This window comes from Numida meleagris, chromosome 7 (assembly GCF_002078875.1).
Source record: "Numida meleagris isolate 19003 breed g44 Domestic line chromosome 7, NumMel1.0, whole genome shotgun sequence".
In the NCBI taxonomy this organism is placed as follows: domain Eukaryota; kingdom Metazoa; phylum Chordata; class Aves; order Galliformes; family Numididae; genus Numida; species Numida meleagris.
The window spans coordinates 22,120,838-22,141,714 of NC_034415.1; the positions used below are offsets into that span (position 1 = coordinate 22,120,838).

General features: G+C 41.5%; 1 long non-coding RNA gene across 1 annotated transcript in view; it reads left to right on the top strand.

Annotated features, from left to right (window-relative positions):
• LOC110402496 overlaps positions 489 to 20,877 on the top strand; it is a 69,864-nt gene continuing 49,475 nt past the window's right edge. The window contains exon 1 of the long non-coding RNA XR_002441127.1: positions 489 to 672. This is a non-coding gene — a long non-coding RNA (uncharacterized LOC110402496). The remainder of the gene's footprint in view (positions 673 to 20,877) is intronic.

Below are 20,877 nucleotides of genomic sequence, written 5' to 3' on the forward strand. Positions count from 1 at the left end.
TGGGGAGGGAAAGAGAACAGTGGTGCAAACAAATGGATGGTTGGGGCTTTGGTAGGGACTAGTTAGGTGTTCCAGTAGTTTTCAATTAAAGTGGTCCTCCTCAGTGATTCAAGTTCAACTCTACTGGTCTATATTGTGTTGCAGGTGGATTCATTTACAAAAATTAGTTTGGTTTTGACCTGATGATTTGGGTCATCATCCTGAAAAGAATGGAACATCAAACCATTTGTGTTAATCCATGGTGGTATACATCTCTCCATCTACTGATTTTATCCTGATGCTTTGAAAATGTGAACAGGGCATAAAGGTGTAGGCTGAATTAATGATTATTTCAGCTGTTGGTCCTATCCCAACACAATAAGCCAAACAGTCCCTTACAACTGGGTGTAATTGCATAATATCTTGTGCCTGCAAATGAAACCTGCATCTTGAGAAGAGCTCCATGCTGACAAAGCCCTAACACTGCAAAACTTTTCTTTCAGGATGGGGTCCCTCTTGAATTTCCATCAGACTCAAAGTTTCCTGTGCTGAAGGGCAGAAGGTGAATACACTGATATTTTCTGCTGGAGGAGAGCCTGCATTGCAGCAGATCCACAGCTCCACAATGTACACGGCCAGAGTTATTCTGAGAGGTAGAGCAATAACTCTAATGCAAGACAGGAGACATAACAAGTAAGTGGAAATTTTCACATAAAAGAAAATATCTGAGACTACAACAGATATTAATGAACTGAGAAAACAGACAGATGTACGTTAGGGATTTGACTGATACCTGGGAGCATATTTTATCTTATTTTGTTCATATTTTTACATCTGGCACTTTCACCGTATTAATGATTTAAGGAATAATTATTGTAAGGTTGAGTTTCCTTTTAAAAACTTTCAGTGTTCCATCCTGGAATTCATTCCAGATGCTGGTAACTAAAACTGAAGAAACATGCTTCAAAATGATAGTCTTCTCCAAGTCAGGATGACAGCAAAATATGTAAACGACCAATGGCTCTTCTAGCAGCTTGGTTCTTTATGAGCTATCTGATTCCCTTCCAGTTTGTTTAAAATTTTTACCATGCAGATGTTCCTCTGGGTGACCAATTTTTATAGTTTTGAAAAGATTATATCAGTTTTCCATGGTATTGTGTTACTGTATTTCTTGGATTTTTTTATAGCACTTGAAAGGCTAATTTCTTAATCAGACATTACTAGTGGAATGTAGAAAGAGAGGTTAAAAAGCCAAACTGGCACTGAGAATTAAACACAGGTTTGTAATAATATGAAAGGAAAACAAAAAGCATCAACTCAAGGATGTTGTTATTGAATGAAAGTTGAGAAAACTGCTAGGAACATGCATTTTTTATTATTATCAAAGGTGTTAAAATATATACATAGCATATGTTTGGCACTGAATTGTTGTTACACAGTTCTGTAGTATTCAGCTGTCTTGGATAAAAACTATCACTTTGATACTGGAAAATTATTATGAAAATGTTAGTTTTGGGCCTACTAGTAAAAAGCAAAGATTGTCTCGCATGCCAGTAAGGTTTCAGTGGAGGGTTTGCACTGTTTCCAGAAACCATCTTTGGCAACCACTAAGTTTCAGCTCCATCAACAGTCTGCATAACATTTTGTCCCTCTTTATCATTGTTGGGAGAGCTGATGGGAAGACAGGAGACTCAATTTGGCTTCTGCACCCTGAAAGTCAGAGACAGCTTTCAAACACTGCTTTAAGATTGTAAGTAGCTGCTGAGATAGGACTTCAGAAATGCTGGTACAAATGTTTAGAAGTAGAAAGAAAAAAAAAGTCACACTGTAGAGTCATTCTGTATTGTTTCAAGGTCACGGTGATTTTTGTTCTATTGACGTGACTTACGTAGATGCATGACCTGGGTTCAGTCCAGTGCCAACACAATTACATCAGTCAGACCAGATGCAGAATAGCTTTTCTGACTTTTTCCAAACTCCAAGTTTCTTCAGCTCTGGGTTGTGACCTGGGCTCATCCCTGCAACAGGTATGCTGCTTCCAAATTCCTTCGAGTGATATCTTATTTCTGGAAGCTCAAGATTCAAAATGTGCCACCTATTTCCTGCTGAGTAGTTTCCATTGAGTCATATCATGTTCATGGGAACAGAAAAACAAACCAAAACAGTGTTAGTTTATAATATTGTGTAAATGTTACGTAACTTGGCTTCTGAGAGTTTTCTTTGCCTTCTTCTGAAGCACTGGAAATTGGCCACAGCCAGAGGCAGGAGGCTGGGCTGGTTGTGCTGGCGCTCCAGCTGATGTTCGCAATTCCTCTGGAGTCTACTCAGGGAGTCCTGCTCACATGACCAGCATTAAATCATCAAGCTTGGGGTCAGGCATAATTTTTTCATCAGATGGCAGAGGCAGGGACCTGTCACCTCTTTGTCACTGCCTGTTGCTGAGTATGGCTTGGGAATTAACACCTAGCAAGTTCCCTTGCTGTTTGCAGGACTCCAAGACACCTCAGCGCCTGTAATCTTTCCTTCTCTCCTCTTGGTTTATGTTGCCATTTGTGGGTTTGAGTCTTTTCTGTAGCTTATTTTAAGATTGTTACAAGTTTTGGGGAAATGCTTTGCAGCTTCCTCTGTGTGTGTGAGAGAGGAAATAGGGGCAGAATTATCCTATATCCCACATTTCCATTGCTTTTGCAGTTGCAGGGAACTTGATCTCTTTTTGCTCCTCCATTCTTAGGCAGAGATGTACTTTGCAGCAAGAAATGAAATGGTGTAATACAGAAATATCAATCTTTGCTGTGCTGGAGGCTTAGTGCCTGATGCATGTGAAAACATGAAAAAACACGTGCCCACTTATTAGTAGATTTGGGATGCAAACAATGGGGATGGTAAGTTTTCTAAACCAATAGGAAACAGTTTTTACCTTGTCCTCTAAAAATCTACCTAATGTTCTGTAGTTGGGTTCACTGCCCAAATCTCTCTTTCTGCAACCCCATGCAAAGGGTTTTGGAGCAGAGCTGTTGTTTGGGCTGAGGAGATGTGAGACTTCCCGGAGAGCGGAGTTGCTACTAGCCAAGGTTGCTAAGTGCCTCATTTCCACCACTATGAAGTCCATGCACACAAAATGCTCAAAGCCAAACCACAAGTTTTAAATCAGATTTTCCTCTAAAAATCATCAGCAAAGCCGATCTGGCTTGCTCTTTTTTTGATGCATTTTATTTTTCAAACTCTCGGGAAGCTGGCTACCTTTGCTTCAGCTCGGAAGCCTTTGGGGTCATGGTAGCAGCCTGACCTCAAGTGCATGTCCCAATGGCTGAGGAGCTGTAGCTGCATACCAAGCGGGAGCAATGCCAAGGAGGCTTTAAGAGCTGAACTATGCTCAGTACAACTAGGAATAAATCAAACACTTCTGAGTCTTCAAGAAGCTTCCAGCAAGCTTGTTCAAAACATAGTCCTCCTCCTTCCTCAGCGTTGTCTCTCCTTCCTTTTCTTTCCCCTTTGTCTAAATTAAGTGAAGCCATGCACTGGTTGTGCTGTGTGGTTTCCATGCCAGACATATGTTCTCTCACTAGATTTACCTGGAACTGGTTTGCAAAATATGAAAAACGAGTGTTAACATTACTCTTGATGGCAAATACAAGAAATAGACTGAAAGAGTGCAAAAACTGGGACTCCTCCCACTGGAGAAAGAGGGTGTTCCAAGTAGACGTGCCCGGAAGGGTGGGCTGCAAGGGAATGTTTCCTCTGATCATTCTGAAATTGAAGGGTGAATGGTGACTCAACTGATTAGGGACAGATCTAACTCTCTGCAGACTATTTACAAATGCCAGAATGGTATTTTGAGTTCCTCTGACTACATTTTAGACTCGCTGCTTCCGTTCTCTTCTATTAGGATTGCCATGTTTTTACACCAGGGCAGAAATGACCTTTTGCTATGCTCATCTTTATTTCAAGCATGCTGTTCTCCAAGGAAAGGGAAATGGAGACACTTTAGGTAGCATTTTATTTCCTAAACAATAGCCATTCAAGTGAGAAATGAAGGAGATGACTTAAGAAAAGGCAATGAAGAAAAATATGGATAGTTATATAAAAGTGAAGTATCTTGCAAGAATTAATTGGAAATTAAGTGACTTTCTCAAAAATCCAAAATAATCTATATTGAAAGGGTTATTAGGGTTGAGAAAATAAACATTTCCTGTTGTAGTTTCTGCAAAATATCGCCAGTGGCAGTTAGGTATTACCTTAGAGTCGTCTATAATTTGTGTTCTCTTGAGAAATATTTCTGTGATTACACATAGGTCTGGAAGTTAGGCTAAGTGTGTCTCTCCTGGATCAATGCAACCATGGAAATCTTTATCATCATTAGCTATAGTCTCCATCATTCCAATGCTCTGAAGAACACATTTCAAGTATCAAACATAGTCATTATAATGCAATAGGAAATAGTCTAATAAATTATCTGTCCTGTTATTGTTTCTGTGACAAATATTGGCTGTAGGAGAGATTTATTAGATGGATATATTTGTGAATTTATCTTATAAATTAATTTTTTTTTGGAAACAAGGGCTATTCTTCACACCAAGACCCCACAAGGATTTAATTAAAGACCCATTAATCAGACTAGTTCCTGACAAGACATTGGTTTGTTTTACACAAACATATTTGACTTTCCAAACGTGCTTGCAAGATTTGGCTTTTTGCTGTGAGATACCTATTGATAAATATAATTGGGAGAAATTACTGAAAATAAATGTTGACTTCCACTGGATATATAAATTACTTTGTATTACTGGTGCCTGAGGGGAAAAAAATACTTCTGAATAATCTACCACTATCAAATCTGTTCTGCTAAGACAGATGTGGAGTATTGGAAATTAAGTTGTACAGGAAGAAGTAAGAACCACATGTTGATGATATACCATGAGCATGAGAAATAAATCTGTGCTGTAACATGGTTAAAGCAAAACAGCAGGAGATCTAAGGCAGTGTCCTATCTGGGGCCCCTGTGGAAGGCACTTTGCTTGGGACCTCATGAGTGTGTCTTTTTGGGATTGCTGAGAAGCCATGCGTGGTCTGAATCTTTCATCACTCCCTTAGCTTTGCAGACAAGTCATAATTTCTCAGTGGGGCAATTGCAGGAATAATTGTGCTATTTCACGCTCACCGGTAGAACAGGTATGATAGTGTTTCCAGCTGCTTCTCCCTGCATTCTTTGATAGTAGAGACTAAGGAAAGATAAAGTCATCAGAGACTTTTCGTCTCAGCTTCACTTCTGTACCAATAACAGCAACAGCTCATACAGTTAGGAATGGGCAGCTCTGGGCTGTGAATGAGCCCATTGCTGGATGTCTGTGCTGGCAGAAGTCTATAGGAACAAAACTTATAGGGGCTCTTGCCATTGGGTTGGGGGGATGTATCATGTGACTGGGCATTGCTGAGCCTGGTTTAGGTTTAAACACAGCTGATCAGCTTTGAGGTCTATTTCAGCTCTAGTTTCTGTGGCTCTATTAGATGTTTTCACACAGAGGTTTTACAGTGACTGCTGATACATCATACCTCAGCTAAGCAGCAGACACCTTGGTACAATTAGTAAGAAGATATTCCCCTATCACATCTAAAATGAAGCTTATTTTACAGCTTCTTGGCACAGAAAGTATTTTGTTAACCTCTTACTCCAGAGCCATAGAGGTAGAATTCATCTGATTAACATTTTAGCTTTGCGGCTTCATCAGAAGGATCTTTTGCTGTGTGTCCTTCTCCAAAGGACAGTGACCCCCTCCTAATACCTGTGCATTAGCTCATAAATAGATCAGTCAAATTTTAAAGGCAGCCTTGCTCTTACCAAGATAATAAATTAAGAAGGATTGTTGCATCATTTCCCATTTACAATCCCAGACCATATCTGAGCAGTCAGCTACTGCTGGTTTAGATCATGATGTTTCAATCTTGGTGGCTACAACACAGGCAGAAAGATCAGATCTTGCCCTCCCACTGCTGGAGCTCAGATTGTGCCAATGGTGGGCGAAGGTGCCACATGCAACCCGTGGCTTGTTTTGGGCCCACCCTGGTGAAAAATTGCTTGTGGAGGAGAACGGCTCCAAGCCAGCATGTTTGGCTTAGTGGTTTTCAATGAAAACTTAATTAACGAAAAGGCTTTCTGCAGCCATTCCTAGTATTCAGTAAAATCACGGCTTCATTTTTTTTTAGAAGTTTATTTGAAGATATTTCAAAAAGTTTTTGTCCAAACTACTTTTTCCCATTACCAAAATTTATATTTCTGCAAACTAAACATTGTAGGCTTGAGATTTTTGGTGGACAGTGAAACCAAAGCCCTACTCTCATCCTGTTTTACCCCTCAAGCCCCAATTCCTACAGGATTCTACATCTGCATCTACAGGGTTTTGTATTTGATTTCATTTCTTTTTCTGTTCACACCACTGGAAACAGGACTGACCTTCAAAAAAACCAAAATTTATAGACTACTACAAAATTATCGGGCTGCTGCACAATATGTTGGTGAGTTTTCAGTATGGAAAATGTATGGGAAGCAGAGTGGAAATGGGGAAGAAGTTTTGTCACCTTAGAGAGATACAGGGATGAATAAAGTCATTGGCAGTGATCTTATATCTTCCGCAGAAAAAATAATTCCAATCTTCTCCCTTCATAAGACAGAGATTAACTTTATCTTCCTCAGTGGGGCCATGAATATGGAGTACTTTGAAATATGTGCAATGTAACTACCCAGAATATCTTGGGTAGATGAGAGGAAGTAAAAATGGACCCAGTGTCACATCTGTGCCCAGAAGTTGGGAACCTGGTGTTTTTTAGGCATGATATAAGGCAGGGGAGGGAAGTGAAAGACATTTGCTCTTGTTCTGGCAGTGGTGATGAAAGAGGAGACTGTTGGAAGCCCTGCAGTCCTGTGTTACAAACTAAAGGAGATTTCTCTGCTGATCTTGATGGAAAATCGTTCTCTGACTTTCAGACTCATTCTTGCTGAAAGTGGAAAATTATTCTAAAAAGTAAACTTCCATGGAGAAAAAGATTTTTGAAACTTTGAACACTTACGTTTTCCAAGAAACTCTTCCTTAATAGCCAACTTTACCAGAGAGGACAGATGAGACACAAAAACCTCAAGAATTTTTGAACATGAACTAACAAAAAAAGAAAAAAAGAGAGTGAGATAAGTTTTATAAGAAGTTGATACAATTTGTTCTTATTTTCTCTCTAAATGGCAGCAGAATGGAGGATTTGAGCCAATATGAATCACCTCTGCCAGCCTAGAAACAGAGACTGCCTTCTCTCAGTCCTCAGTGACACCTTCACGGTCACCAAAGTTGAGCTGGTTTCCACCAGCCTGACATTTGGCCTTAAATCTCTGCTAACATGGCATTTGGCCTTAATTTCTCCCTGCACCCTGGCCATTTTAAGAGCAGGACTTCAGGGTGTAACAGGGATGCATTTCAGATCACAAAATCAAGACAAAATTCATTATCATGTGATTATAGTGTAACTTGATCTCAAGTGTATTTGAAAGAAGCTAATAAAAACGAAAGACCTTCTCCCATTTCTTTGTCTTCACCTAGTTTCAGCTCAAGGACTAATGTTTGCTCATGGCAAATGCATGTAAGTCTGAGACTTTGCTGCTATTCATCCACCTCATCTCCTTTAGGAAGGGTTATGAAATACTCAATGAAAAGCCTCAGAAGAGTGTCAAGCATCTATTATAGTTGCAGTCCTAGGTGTTATTGAGTTTCATGAGGTTTGGACACTAAGGTGCTGTTGCGAAATGAGAGGTCTTCACACCAGCAGCCCTGGTCACTCAAAATCCTAAAGGAAATACACTGATTTCAGAAGGCATTCAAACATCCTTAAGATCACAGTCATTTCTCATCCTTAATGGTCATAACCCTTTCTTAGGGATTGATTTTTGTGTTTAAAATCTTTCTTTCCTCAGGTATTCATGCCATAAATGATAATTATTTTTTTTTCCTGGGAACAGCCTGGCTGAATCTGAGGACTGTGTAGTGACTCCCACCATTTTTCCAGGGTCCTACTTTTGCTCCTTTTGCTTTCATGAATATTATCCAAGATACTGCCTTTTCTGGACATAGCCCAGCGTCTTGAGGGCAGCACTATAACAAATCTGTGTCAAAGACTGACTTGAGTATCCCAGAGAAACATCACTCCTTCCAAACTCATTCAGAAATACCAATCAATGTTGCCATCTGGAGGACACACAACTTTACAGTAGACCCTGTTTCCATTTTATTCTGCTGCTGTGATACCCTCATCATGAAAGCCCAACTCACCACAAACAGTTGTTACTCTGCTTTTCATGTCCCAGATTTTCTTCAGTTCCTTCTGCAACTGATTATATTTGCTAGTCTTCTTTTTGTATGTTCCATGAAGCCTATTATTATTGTATTACTTTTACATCTAAGAAATTGTTACCATTATCATTATTAGATAATAGCAACCACATCTGATATCTCAAGTTGGTAGAAACACCGGGAAAAAAAACAACCCAAATCCTGCGTTTCTTTTACAAAAGATTTCTTGTATCTTGGAGAAGGTATTCCCCCTCAAAACAAGGACGGTGCAGTGCTGCTGGCTGGGAGCAGGCAGAGTTCTGGCTATATCTCTTTAGGAAAGTCAAATAGCAAATTTGTCATGACGCTGGATCATTGAGAAAAAAAAAAAAAAGGAGTTCTACACTGATCAGTTTAACACACAGAAATATTCCTGAGGATAGGGTATCAGTTCCTATCAGGTATATGAGAGTTAGATGCCTAATTTAATTTCAGCATCTCTGTATGGTAGGGTGGTGCCTTCACAGGCTCATTCATCCCACCTAGCTAGACGTCTGCTCTAGGAAGGATTGAAGAGCTCTCCAGAAAGGTGAACCTTTCACTGTTGTCATTAGAAGAAGGTCTAAAGCAATATTTTCAGGTTAATTTTTAGATAGCTGGAAGTAACAGAGGTGAACACATATAGCTGCCAAAGTTGAGATAAAACATTTAGATATGTTGAAACACTAACATCATAAATCTAGACAAGGCAGGTACACCCTGTTCTGGGCTGAGGTAGCGATATTTTGCAATATAAACAAATTAACCATTATCATTCTACAACTTCTGAAATTGGTTTTATAATGATTTTATAAATAGGTAGTCCAGGTACTCCAAAGAAATTTGCTACTGCAGTCACCAGTAATTACAACTTGTACCACAGCAGTTACTGAAACCTAACATAGTTACTTAAAATAATCCTCTGGATTTTCTGCCTCTGAATTGCTTCTCTTCGCTCAGCCTATATCATGTCTAACACGAAGCCCACAGCTCCAAGAGGAGCTTCCTTCTGACCTTCATGGATCCTGAATGTGCACCTATTTCCCTTCCATGTGTTTTGATTGAGATTGGGTGGAGGATACACGGTTGGTGCAATACTCTCTCCTCTTTTCTGAGGCCATGTCTCTGATCTTCGATGGTCCCCCAGTTTAAGATTATGTGTGGTTGTGATTCCTGAAGCAGGGATGTGAGGGAGCTCCCTGCTAACGCAGCCAGTAGGAGAATCATTGGAACTCCCAAGAGCTGGGAGGTCTGGGATGATGGAGATCCTCACTGGGTCACTTCCCAACCATTCTGCCTGCTTCTTTACTTGAAGACATAGGGGCTTATGCTCTCACAGATGTCTCTTCCAGCCCCTTGGGTCTGAGTTAATTAACTCTGGACAGCATTTTGAGGAAGGACCTTTTAAGAAAGACACACAACAGGATATTCAAGTGTTATTAAGAACAGATAATGGTGCTGGAAATGGCCATCAGAGGTCATCTTTGTCCACCTTCTGCCCTGAGCATGGGCCAGCTCTTGGACAGATGTTTCAGATGTTTGTTTAAGTTGTTCTTAATAGCTCTTGCTTTCAGAGATCCCACTGCCTCCTCAGGCAACATATTCCAGGTTTTTGCAGATCTTCCAATTTAAAAGAGCTCTTCTTTCTCCCTAATATTTTATACAAACTCTTATCCTTTAGTGTGAGCCTGTCGATTTTCATCTTGTCCTCCACTAACACAAAGTTAGAAAATGCAGAATCAAGAGACAAAACAGTGATCTATTTATTTATTTATTTATTTTGCTATTTGAGATAGAGACATCAAATACAGTTGTCAGTGTCAATTTGGGCAGCACAGATGGCCCCTTTTCAAACATCAGTCAGCCCAGAAAGTGATTTCTGGTTCCCAGTGGAAACAACATCTTCAAGTTGTTGTATCCTGTGAGCTCCCTGAGATAATAGCTTCCAGCAACACACAGCACCATGTGCGTACTTTGGTGTGCCAAAGCTCCCATGACCTGAGAGTAATAACTCGATTAGGCAGTGGCAGAGGATGGATATTGCAAGGTTCAGTGGGAGTGGTCCTTGTAAAAATTAATTGATTTTAGAACAGATTGCATCCCAAAAGATCTTGACAGTAGGATCCCAGGAGGAAATGGGCAACCATCCATTCTGTAACCTCCACTGCTTTTGTCAGCTTGCAAGTTAGGTTCCCTGCTCCATAGGGTGTTTATAAATCGTATGCAGGAGCCTGTATGGACACATATAGAGACATATGGAGACCTCGTGTTCCCTGGTCTAGGCTGTAATTTAAAGGAATGCCTCTTTTCCTAGTTGGCTTTCAGTGATTCATAGAGGATTCCTTCAGTATTCTTGTTTTAAACTGGAACGCATGTTCAGTAGGGAGAGTTTTGTAAGCAGAATGACACAAACTTCACAGAGCTGAACACTTTATTTTAAAGGCGACCTAATTTTTTTCTTTTGTTGTCCTTTCAAGTGGTTTTGTAAGTAATTTTGTTCTCTACTTGGTGCAGTGGGGTTGGGCGCAGTCCTAATCAATTCCTGTTAATTATTAGCAGCCTTCTTAGTAATTCTAATTTGTAAATAATGTGAAGTCAGAAACCGATATGCTCAGATACTTAGAGCCACATTGTGATACAATGTCACGCATAAATCTCAAAACATGCTATAAAAGGCACTTCTCATTGCTCATTTCAGAACTGTCATGGAAACAGGCACAGCGCAGTGAAGTGAGTTGGTCCATCAGAACTCTTCAAGCCATGGGAGAATCACTAAGACCTCCCAAGATCTGTCTGTCCATCTCTGTGTTTTCCAAGCTCCCCAGTGCCTCTCTCCACGCCAGTGCTCTTGCCCATAGTGGCCAATATTGTAACTTTTGTCTTGCCCACTAAATCCAGCTGAAATTTTCTGATTGTCTTGAAGGACATAGAGAGGACCCTTCTGTACATCTCCAAGTGGATGTCTGGTCAGATTGGCACACGTTGAGACAACATTAACAAAACTTTGGTGGAAATACTTTCTGCTGCCTTGGAAATTGCAATGTTTAAGGGAATTGTTTTGCTGTTCCGACAATCTTCTTTTGCATCCCTCCCCTCCATGGAATGGACTGCCTCTTTCAGAACAACACCTTTGACTCCTCTGTGTGATGTTGCCGTTTTTGTCCTGTTGAACAGTCTGTGTTGGAGCATGATGAATGGTCATAGAGCAAAGTTAAAAAAAAAAAAAAAAAGATTGAAATAAAAAAGTTTCAGATTTGTTGAAAAAACACTTTCCTATTGAGTAAAAGCGGGTTCTTCAAGGAAGTTTCCTAATGGGGAAATTGTAATTGTGAGCAGGGGGAACTGCGAACACCTCCAGGGATTTAGTAAAAATATTTATTTTTGCAAAGGATCTTGCAGGAAATTTTTCCATAAATGACCCCAACAGAGGCACACTAACCTTTCTCCTCATCCCTATGGAGTTCAGAACATTTATAGAGACTTTTAGGATGGGGGTGGGATTGGGAACCTTTGGAGAAGAGTGTGCAGTTCTCACTATGCTCTACCACAACGTATTGCATTTATACCACATAAATGTGGAAAGTGTGTCTTTAATTTCCAGAGAACAAAGATTTGGTTTCCAGTTCTGTCTTGTTTTCACCGCGTACTTTTGAAACACACTTTTTTGTTCATTAGTGTTCACCTTTAGCCTATTGATTTGCTATAAAACCAAACCCTTTTATAAAGGAAAGGTAAAAGGAAATGAGGGAAAACGTAAACACATTGCAAAAGTAAGGATTTCCCAGAATAAACCCACATATAACACAAATATATGATGTAGCTTCTTTTATTAGCACTGTAAAATAGAAGGGAGGGAAAAATGTGAAAATACATTAGGGATTTAAGAGCCAAGCAAATCAATTAGTCATTACTGACATAAATTTCCCTTTCTTAGGGACGTTCAACCTTCTCATATCCCGTGGATGAACTCTAAAGCACCTGTAGTAGATCTGTTTTCAGTAAAGAGATTTAAACTACTGTAGATGTTTTTCCAAGGAAAATACAATGTTGACAGAATAATGCGTGGAAGAAGAGGCTACTAAGGCAGCTGCTATAAATTGCTAGCATTGTAATCCCTCTTGCAACACGCCCAACTTCACAGGATGTGCATTTGTTGATGCTCTACATATGGTTTTGAGTAAAAGTAATTCTCCCCCCCCTCCCCAACATGATGAAAACTAAGCAAGCTCTGCAATTGAAAGGGGAGGATCTCCCCAAGCACTGGAACAACGATGCTCACTTTGAGAAGCAACATCACGTTTTCACAAGGATCTCTGTAACAGCGTGCCTGGACAGATGGCAGCAGTGCTGTCATCGGGTAGGATGTGAGTGTCCCCAGCTGTCCCAGCAGGTCCCAGCCATGTGCTAAGAGCTTATGTGCTCCCTCATGCTGCCCAGCTTTGCTTGTGCTACCAGCAGAGGTGGTATGATGGGCATGTAGTGCCAGGGCAGGGAGCAGCCTATGTCTCTTTCCCATACAGTAATCCTATTCTTCAACACAGTATGGCACTTACAGACCTTTCTGCATATTTCTCCTTCACCATGTGGCATCAGCAAGGGCTACCTGGAGCTGCATTGCTGCACTGGGACAGGTTTTATACCCCACGGGAAAACTGTAAACACTGTCTGGATCTGTGCATCTCTGGGGCAGAACTGTGAAATGGGCAGGGGAAAGGATTTTGAAGTGGATCCTATTTGTTGGCTGTGGTGCGAGAGCACTATGCAAGTACCTGTGCTGGGAGAGCAGCAGCAGGAACAGTTGTTCCAACTTAGATCCTTTTTGGAGGTGCTGATACCTGAATGGAGGCATTCCTGGGGCTCATGGAGAGGGACTCAAAGCTGGTGTGCAGGAACCAAAGACTCAGATCCTCTTAGGCTGTTAAATAATGTGTGGCCCTGAGGCTCCCTCCCAATGCTGTTCGGCCCAAGGTTTGATATTTGCTGCTTCGCACTTGCCGTATGGGTCTGTGACCTTTTTTTGAAACTTTTTCTTTATGAGTTTATTTTGGCTTGGCTCAGGCATTCATAAAATTCCTGGGGAACGGGAGGTTTGAAGCACGGCTGTAAAAGGAGGAGAGAGGAGGTGGGAGAAGGGATCGAGGAGGAGAGTTTTCCATTACCCTGTCATAGCCTCCCTAGCGTGGGTCTTACGCCTTTGAGCTCCTCTCTAAAGCTGCGAGCTTCTGAACTGAGGAGAGAGGGGAAAAGGAGGGGGCCGAGGGGGGGAACTCGCTTCCTTTCCTGTTCAGGAGGCAGGATCAGGCCCCAAGCAGATAGCTCTTGATGCAGTTTCCCTTGTCAGTCATCCTCCTGCAGCTTTTGGTCTTCGCAGCAGGTCAGCGGAGTTGGTGAATAGCTCGGAAAGCACAAGGCATCTGAAACAAATTAGATCTCTTATAGCCACCCAGAGACTGATGATGGATGGAGGTCTGTATTTACAGCAAAACTAATTGGCAACATACACAGACATCCAAAAAAGTATATTATTTTGCCAGACTTTGGAGTCACTAGGCTCTTTTTTTTTTATTGTAGAACATTATACAGCTAGAGATAAAAAAGAACAGTGAAAGTTTTAAATCTAATAAAAGCGTTTGACTGCAGAGTAAAAATAACATACACAGAGAAGTTTGATTTGGAATCGAATTTTATTAATGGTCTTTTCTCTGCAAAATGTTTCCAATTAAAAAACAATTCTGAAGTGATGCATTAATAAACTTCTTCTCCCCCCCTTTGGAGGGGCTAAGACTTTTAAAGGCTGAGGTGGATAAAAAAAAGCCAGTGGATGTTATTAAAACATAATTTAATATAACCTAAATACAGCACTTGCATACCATGGAGAGAAAACCCGCTGTATAATTGAATCCGAAACAATGATAGTATGTTGACTTTTCAAAGAGAAATATTATCAGACTGTGAGCTGCTGTTCAAAAGAGGGGTCTTCTTTAAGCACGCAGGCATGCAAGAAGCAATAAAGAGTAACATGGGGCAGGTTTCGCTGGACACCATGTGGCAGATTTTGATTCCTCAAAGGCAAGAGTAGATGTGAAATTGGGAGCATGCGGTGGATGAGAAGCCTGCATTCCAACAAGAAGCTTGTTTGATTTTTAAACCAATGGCATCCTTTCTTAAAAAAGAAAAATAAAAAGAGAAAAGAGAGAGAGAGAGAGAGATGAATAAAATGGATGTTGCAGATCTCCATAAAGTGTTTGACAAAAGGGAATATTTCTGTCTGTCGATCTCATTTGGCAGACCCTGGTGGCACAGCGATGCAGGCATGTGCTGAGTGTTTTCCCTTTGGGGGAGCTTTGTTCCCCAATGTACATATTTGTGTGATAAATAGGCGAGCTCCAGAGAAGGTCAAATGCATGATTAGAAGGGAGGAGGCTTTCAGACTGATTCCCATGACTGCGTATGCTTCTGTTTCCTTATTTTTGCTTCGTGATGGGGAAGGCTGACCAGGTGATTGGTGTCAGGGTCTTTTAGTGCTAAAAACCCAACTCGCCCCTTGCTGACAACAAAAGAATGAGTTCCATGTCCTGCCCCAGGCACTGCATCCTCCACCAGGAGGAAGCCTCCCAAAGCCCAGCCAAAGGCATGGAGCCACGGCAGTGGGTAGGACTGGGGCACCCACCTGCGGCACTGAGCTGATGAAACACTGTCGTTTTCATCCCACTCATCCCAGCCCAACATATCTCATCATCTGAATCCGTTGCCCCTTTCCCCTAGTGAAGAGACCTCAGAGCAAATAAGACTTAGCCCCTTCCTCCTCCTCTGCAGGATTATCCCCGATCACCCATTATTGCTATTATTACTGTATTTGCTGGGGAGGATTTTCTTATTCCAAGCTTTTTTGTGGGTTTTTTTTTTTTTTTTTGGCTGCATCTGGGAAGCCGTCCTTTGTGTAAACAGCTATCAGAGTGAGCAGGGGTATGTGATCCATTAGCTCTGCTGAAAACACAATCATTGTGTTATTCCAAGCTGATGAAAATGTCCTCTGTAGTTTTCTCTCGCAATGTCCACATGCCAATCAGCATTTGTCAGTGATATAATTTTCTCACATAAACACATACGTTGTGCAACTTCCACTCTGAGTAAATAGATATAATTCCAAAACCAAATAACACGCTTGGAGGGAAGCAGGGGATGAGACATACAAGGATCTGGAGGGGAGAGAAGCGGCTAGGAGTGATTGGCTTTAGCTGCAAAGTGGGAAGACGGAAAATTTTTTGGGAACAAGCAGGACTGCTGGTTTATTTCTTCATATGGCCAAAAAAAAAAAAAGCCTGGGAAGATGAATATTTGGGGACTTTTTTTTTTTTTTTTTACAAACATTTGTGAACTAGGACCACCATGAACTGCTGAAAGAAGGATGGCTGTTGTTTATGGAATTGAGAAAACATTTTTTTTCCCAATTTGGAACAGAATAGACAATACTGTGTGAGTGGGGAGGTGCCATTTCCCATTTTCCAGCAGAAGGCCTGCTCAGCCATAGGATTTTTTTTTCCTCCTTGTACAAAGCTTGTATAACCTCTGGGTAATTGTATCTTTTAATCCAGTATTGCAAATTTATGCAAAAGAATGTTTCCCATCCCATATGTTTTCAGTGCGTGTGTGTATTTCTGCATAAGGAAATTTGTAAAGTAAATCCTTTATTTAAATGGGTCCCTAGACTTGGCAGAGCACCATTACCTCATGTGCACACATACAGCATTTGTCCATGACTGTATGTAGTGCATATTTATATATGTATCCATGTACCCTGCCTACACACTGCACAAAAACCATGTGCAAAAATAGCATATGGCTATAGAAAATGCGCCTTTCCTTTTGGAGGACTGTTTTATATGTGATCCTACAGCAGTGCTGACTGTCCCCAGCATCCTATGGGCTGCCTGTGCCATGTGGGGGGCTTGTATGTGGCCCCCCGGGAACTGATCTGGTTTCAAACCCAAGCACTGGATCGCCTGATTTGCATTTTTCCCCATTTGAGGGTCCTGGGCGAGGCAAGGGGAGAGCTGAAACCCTAAACCGCTTTGTGCTTATTTGTTTTATGATCCTATTGGGTGCAGTGTTTACTCAAATCCGGCAAGCATCTGGATTAGATAATTTGTTGGAAATTAGCAGCATTTGATGGTTATCGGCCCTCGTGTGATTAAAACCCGGCTGTCAGTGTCGTGCTTGGGTTCGGAGCACAGGGACAAGGCTGCCCACGCACAGAGCTGTCAGAGCTGCGGGGATCCAGCCCGGCAGCGGGGTGGGTCCCTCCAACAGGACAGGAGTGTAGATGTGCTGGGAAAACCCTTTCAGATCGCAAGCAATGTGAGTGAGGAGGGAAGGGGCACAAGGGGCTGAGATTTCCATCTCCTGGGCATTTTGGATTCCCTCTTTGGAGATAGACACGGCAGGAATGCAGAGGAGCTTTGTTCCTTTGCCACACCACTTTTTATTTCCCATGCCCAGGGAAGAAGTTGGGCATCCCTTCCCATCCCTGCACCTCCCATCTAGGCACAATGGTTTGTTTATAAAAAGCACCCACTGACTTCACTCCTCTTTCCCTCGCCCTCCACTTCAAGGTTGGCTTGTGCTCACTTGAAGGTAGTTGGGATTTCAGAGCTGGTTTAAATTGTAACAAGCCCAAACCCTGCAGGAGGGGTTTCAGCATTGGTAGATTAATGTACCTAGTTTTTATACAGCTTTACTTAGGAGCTTAGGTAATTGGACAGTTAGAGCAACCCTTTCTTGCATATACCAAGCAGATAAATGATTAAAGATGAAACTCTGTATTTCAACGGATAGGGCGAGGTGCATTTATAAATATACATTATGTGTAACAGTCCTTTAATGTTTACTTGTTATGTGCAGATACTCAAGAACTAATATTTCCAGCTGTGCACATATAGATATACTCAATGTACAGCGTTGGCTCTGCATTTGCTGCACGCATTTAGGGAAAAGAGCTTGATTATTCTCAAGCTGCGAGAGAATTGCTTTAAAAGTATAGAGGTATTATATTATACTGCCTTTAAAGCTCTGCAGCTTTTGGGTATATTGTCATAGTTGTATTAAATCAGCAGAGCTGAAATATAAAGGATTTGTTGTTTTTTCTTTTCTTTTATAAAATGTAATGAGCTCTCTTGAGAAAGGACTCCAAACAATAAATGATCTCTGTGGCTCAGTTCTGCAAGCTTGTTTTTCGTATATGAGCACACAGCTGTGTTCGTGTCAGGGATATGGGAAGCATACACAACCCTCCAAATGCTGTATTACAATGCTGAAAACAGCATTCATTTAAGATTTACCACCCTTTTCAGTCTGGTGGTACTTTTTGCCATTAGATAGAATAAGCAGGTAAGAAAAACCATGAAGAGATTTACTTCTAATTGAAAAATAAAGGACATTCTGTCTCTCCTTCTTAGGGAAGATTTTGCATTGGGTTGAATTTTGAATTCTTCCTGCTTCAACCTGGATGGTGATGGGATGTGTCTGAAATCCCCGTGTGCTGTGCGTATCCCAGGGAAGAAGAGCAAAACAAGGGTTTGAGGTGACTGAGAGCCGCAAGACTTAGTGCATAAACCCAGGGAAGTTAGGTGGAGGTCGAGCTTTGTGAGGGTTTGTGTCTGTCCTACATCAGTTTGTCCATAAAGACCAGTGCGTGGACCTGAGTTCGGCACAGTTATGATACTGGGCAGCCCTAGACCAGGCTTCGTGTGTGTGTATTCTCTGCAGGCTTCTGGACTAAAGAAATTATCAAATCATCACCCTCTAAACCTTTCCAATCACGACCCGCCCACAGCTTGATTTCTGGGGCCTTCAGATCTCCGGGCAGTGTGCTCCTTGCGCTAATGAGTACCGCGCGCTGAGTGAAAACTCTATCTGCACATCTTTAAATTAAACCAAACCACACACATGCACACACGAAAATCATTTCAATCTACCCAGTGGGTTTTTGCCTTGCTGCATGTGCAGAGGCTCTTATTGATGTGGGATTTATGGAGCAGAAGAAACTCCTTAAATGCACATCAGGACTAGTAATTTTTCCCTGTCGCCTGCAGCATGGGTTTATATGATATGATCATGAAAAAGGGAATGATTTCCTGCCCTGTACAATTTAATTTTATGAATGGAGCCATATAACACAGCATAGTAGCTTTAAAAAACACCATAAAAGACATTACAGGAGAAACCAAGTCATACGCTGCTCCACCATCCAGAAAACAAAGCTAACTTATATGGATTAGCTTCCTTGTTTGCTCTTTCATTGTGCCTTGATGGTAACTCTTGCGTTATGATTTTCAGAAGCACATAGCGTAGAACGGTTTATGATGTTTACTTAGCATATGGGACAATAGATGGAACAGTGCCATAATTTGTGACGCTGGCTGCAGAATAAACCTATCATCGTTCACAGAGAGTGCTGTTCCTTTGGATAAACAACCCCGTTGTTGGCTGGCAGGAGCAGACTGTCGCCTCCCGGCTCCTGGCTGGGGCTGCACATCTTCAGGCCTCACGCCACTGGTGTTGGAGCAGGGCTGCCTTTGGACTCCAGTGGGGCAGTGCTGGCATTGCTCAAGCTCTTTGTCCTTGTTTAGATAAAATAAGGGCCCCTGAAAGCTTCCCAACACACAAAAAAAAAGCCTCATGTGGTGCTTCACAATAGCTGCTGATGTGGGAAAGATGTAGAGAGGCCTCCAACCAACAGTTTAGATGTAAATCTCTTAGGGTGATTCGGATATTGAGCCAGATCAATGCTGTGCCCTGGTCCCCGATGTCCTAGGCCTTCCTGGACTCCCACATATTGTTGTGTCTGTGTTTGATTTACCAGGCTAAGAAGTCTGCTCATTCTCACTTCAATTTCTGTTGCCATCTTTAGTGCATTGAGGTGGGTTGGAGTCCCAGCAGACTGAATCACCAGGTGTTTTTCCCTTGAGATTTTGGTAAGGTCTTCTCATAGCACCAAAGACAGTAGTTAGTGAATTGAACCATGAGTGTCTGAGGAAATGTGTCCAAACAATTATGCATGCACTAGAATTATTGAGTTCTGAAAGACAACGTGGTAAGGTGTCTTGAGATTGTATTGATTTGTACTTCTTAACTAAGACCTACATAATCAGACCTAGTCCATTTCTGACTTATGCACACTGAAACTCTTTTTACAGCTCTTTAATGATGGAGGTACCACTGCCTCTTCCAGCCCTTCCCTATCTTAACTCTGAACAATTCTCCCATAATGTCTAACACCACCTGCCCTTGCTGCATCTCAATGGCAAGACTTCTTGTCTCCATCCCATAACAGACACAGAGCTCTATAACATTCATCTTCTCATCCGTGTGTTTGTGGACTATTAGACTGTGTCCTCTTTCCCTTTTCCAGATTGAAAAGAACCACTCATTTTCAGCCATTTCTTGTATGTCATTTTTTCTGTATTTCTTACCCATGTTTTCCAGCTCTGTCTTTTTCTCTATTTCAAGCAGCTCCATGTTTTTCTCAGACCTCCCTCCAAATCTGACTAGCCCTGGACTTCATCAGCTCTGATCAGAAGTTGGTTATGGAGCCATCCTTGTGGTTTTGAGTTGAACTGGATCCAAAGCAAACAAATCCCATGGTACTTTTTCCCATTGCTCTCTTGGGATGTGGTAGTTTTGAAGCAGTAGCAGAAGATAAATGCAGTGGAGACCTTCCCGGTAGTGAGTGGTGTGGTGGGCTTAGCTCATGTATCTTGCATAAGACTCCCTGGCTTATTAATTTAAGCATGATGCTGAGGTTTACGCTTTGACGTGTCACACCGGCTTTTGATCAGCCAGGAGGAGTGGAATGGAAGAGAGGGAGGGACAGTGTGAGTGTTGAACTTTGCCCACAACCTTACTGAAATAACAGCCCTTCTGTTTTGCTTTGTCACGCATCACTCAGCTCACGAACAATGATTTGCCAGGCTCCAGATAGTCTTTTGAGAAACCATATTCAGTATGTCCTATTTGTCATGCATGGGTTCACTGGTGTCCATTCTAGAAGTGGTTTTGCAACTGTTTGCAGCATGAATAGTATAACAGATTATCAGTCAAACAGTCAAAAACAGACATTGTCAGCCTCTTCCAGGCTTCTATTATATTATTATTATTCAGTCAATGAACCTGTCTTCTGAGGATTGGAATTTTCTAGCTGCACTTCAGTTAAAAAAAAATAATAATAACACCTCTGATAAAATAACCAGGAAAGTTTCCACTAAGAGCATGTCATTATGTCAACTCTGTTCAGCGGAGAAGCATTGAATTCAGTAAATATATATTCGGGAGCTACTTTGTGATCATTGACATTTGACATTTTTCTTACATCTCTTCCTATTAGCATGTTTCTGTTTGGAGTGTACTTGACCTATTTCAGAAATATTCCTCATCTTTTCCCATTATTTACTGAGCAGCCATAACCCTGCAAAGAACCACTGCATTTTATAGGCTGCAAAGTTTCATGGAAACAAGAGGCCCCTCTTGTGTTGCTTAAGTATCTCATCTGTGAAGG